Source organism: Eptatretus burgeri, chromosome 8 (assembly GCF_056783735.1).
Source record: "Eptatretus burgeri isolate ZD-2024b chromosome 8, Ebu_testis_v1, whole genome shotgun sequence".
In the NCBI taxonomy this organism is placed as follows: domain Eukaryota; kingdom Metazoa; phylum Chordata; class Myxini; order Myxiniformes; family Myxinidae; genus Eptatretus; species Eptatretus burgeri.
Window position 1 is genome coordinate 28,634,816 of NC_140968.1, and position 3,598 is coordinate 28,638,413.

Below are 3,598 nucleotides of genomic sequence, written 5' to 3' on the forward strand. Positions count from 1 at the left end.
CCTAACAAATCCAGAGGGATTCCTCAGGAATGCTTCTCTCTTCTTTCTCCGTTCCCTCCTTTTCTGTCGAATCCTCTGCTTCCTTCCCAACACCCCATTTTGCTTCCGAATATCCTCCATGAATAGTAACAGGCCAGGTTTCCCTTGTTCACTTGCAATCTTATACCTTTGCTTGAGGTGTCTCTCTGCTGGGTTCTCAGCTCACCCTTCTTGACTTGCCGCCGATTTGCCTGTTTCATCCTCTGTCCAGAAGCCTTCTTCTCTTCACCGAAACGATCAAGACTCATTGCATGTACAAGCGTGCAGAGGGATTCCAGCTTTGCACCCACCTCACCTTTGAGGTTAATCTTGGACGGATCTTCATCCAATTGCCTCCACACTCCTTCATCATTCATTCTCAGCCATCTGATGTGTTCTTTGGTGATCTTCATACCTGGTGCTGGACATGACCGAGCACAGGTGCTCAGAGCGCTGTGGTTTTTCTCCTGGCTCTGCACTTCCTGATACGCCTTACGTTCTATCTCACATTCTCGGGGTCGGACATCCGGGAACTTCGCCGACCCATAATACAATGTCCACATAGCAACGCTGGCGAAGGGGAAAACAAAGTACCTCGTTCGTTCGGATCGTCCTGCTATGCGTTGCAGCGGTGTATGTAGCGCTAGCGCTATCGCACGGCACTCGACTCATACCTGTTACAAGTTTGTTTCTTTCGTAGCCTTTATTACACATTATTATTTGCAACAATGCTGAAAAGTTGCTGTATTTACAGTTGTACGAATAACAAGGCAAAAAATTCAGAACTCTCCTTTTATCTCATACCAAGTCGGGCTACTGAACCAGAGAGGAGACTTCTGTGGCTTAGAGCCATCAATCGTGGCATCAATTTCTATCAAATGTTAGAGGCTCTAACATGGTTACCTCCAACATTTTTGTGTAGCACAGTCTGCACCCAACTAGAGACAAAAAATTTGTGGGCTTCCAGTGATCGGTAGTTTTTCATTGCCTCATGTGTAAACACTCCTGAGATTAAAAAGAAAAATATATTCTGTGGTTAGTTATTAAAATAGTACCAGGGCAATTACGCAATGGTACATCACACAAAAACACGAATGCCTTGGCCCTTGATTGATATTAATAGGATTAGAACTCGCAAACTAAATGCAATGACAATGTGTCGGCCTTTCCTTTAAGTTCACTGCAGTCTTGTCCTCAGCCCAGGCACTTCAACTCAACAGCCACAAGAAATAGCCACGCACTGCGACATCATTACAAAACGTACACACACACACACACACACACACACACACACACACACACACACACACACACACACACACACACACACACACACACACACACACACACACACACACACACACACACACACACACACACACACACACACACACACACACACACACACGGCAACGCTCATACACATAGTCATACTCATATTCATACTCACTCACATACTCATACACATACTCGTAGTCATACTCACAGTCAGAGTCACTCACATAGTCACACACATACTCATACACAGTCATACTCACAGTCATACACATAGTCATAGTCATACTCACAATCATACTCACTCACAGTCATACTCACTCACATACTCATAAACAGTGATACTCACAGTCATACTCACTCACATACTCGTACACAGTCATACTCACAGTCATACACAAAGTCATAGACAGTCACACTCACTCACAGTCATACTCACACACATAGTCATAATCACAGTCACACTCACTCACATACTCATACACATAGTCATACTTAGTCATACTCACTCACATAGTCATACTCACAGTCATACTCACTCACAGTCATACACATAGTCATACTCACATAGTCATACACATAGTCATACTCACAGTCATACTCATACACATAGTCATACACATAGTCATGCACATAGTCATACACATAGTCATACACATAGTCATACTCATACACATAGTCATACACATACTCATACACATAGTCATACACATAGTCATACTCATACACATAGTCATACACATAGTCATACTCATACACATAGTCATACTCGCTCACATAGTCATACACATAGTCATACACATAGTCATACTCATACACATAGTCATACACATAGTCATACTCATAGTCATACTCATACACATAGTCATACACATAGTCATACTCATACACATAGTCATACACATAGTCATACTCATACACAGTCATGCACATAGTCATATTCGCTCACATACTCATACCACATAGTCATACTCACAGTCATACTCATACACATAGTCATAGTCATACACATAGTCATATTCACAGTCATACTCACTCACATAATCATACTCACAGTCATACACATAGTCATACTCACTCACATACTCATACGACATAGTCATACTCACATACTCACTCACATAATCATACTCACAGTCATAGTCATACACATAGTCATACTCACTCACATAGTCATATACATAGTCATACTCACATACTCACTCACATAGTCATACTCACAGTCATACTCACTCACATAGTCATATACATAGTCATAATCACATACTCACTCACAGTCATACTCACAGTCATACACACTCACAGTCATACACATCGTCATACTCACTCACATACTCGTACACAGAGTCATACACAGAGTCATACACACAGTCATACACATAGTCATACTCACTCACATAGTCATATACATAGTCATACTCACATACTCACTCACATAGTCATACTCACAGTCATACACACTCACAGTCATACACATAGTCATACTCACTCACATACTCGTACACAGAGTCATACACAGAGTCATACACACAGTCATACACACTCACAGTCATACACATAGTCATACTCACTCACATACTCGTACACAGAGTCATACACAGAGTCATACACACAGTCATACACACTCACAGTCATACACATAGTCATACTCACTCACATAGTCATATACATAGTCATACTCACATACTCACTCACATAGTCATACTCACAGTCATACACATAGTCATACTCACTCACATACTCGTACACAGAGTCATACACAGAGTCATACACACAGTCATACACACTCACAGTCATACACATAGTCATACTCACTCACATAGTCATATACATAGTCATACTCACATACTCACATACTCACTCACATAGTCATACTCACAGTCATACACACTCACAGTCATACACACAGTCAGACACATCATTAAAATCAGGGATAACACAGAATTTATACAACATGAGTGTGAGCAATATTTTAATCATTCATTGATATTCTTGCCGGGTCAGTGAGTGACCCACAACTAGCACAGATGACTCACCGTTACACGGTAGAGACAAGGCAGGTCAATTAAAACTATTACTAACGAGCCACGTCAGCTCGAGAGTTCATAAATAATTGAAATAATATATTAACACTCAGGTACAGTAATATTTGATAATACACAGTTAAAACTTGGTTTACAATTGGATTACATACCTGGTGTCTTGACTAGATACGTGTATCCGTCCGGGTATTGCACGTTCGGCCATTCCTTCGGGTTGTCGATCCACGAATCACCGGGGTCCTGGTCGGGCCAAGAATCAAGGC

General features: G+C 41.4%; 1 pseudogene; it reads left to right on the forward strand.

Annotated features, from left to right (window-relative positions):
- Positions 1 to 1,147: 1,147 nt before the first annotated feature.
- Positions 1,148 to 3,362, forward strand: LOC147021406 (uncharacterized; annotated as a pseudogene).
- The last annotated feature ends 236 nt before the right edge of the window (positions 3,363 to 3,598 follow it).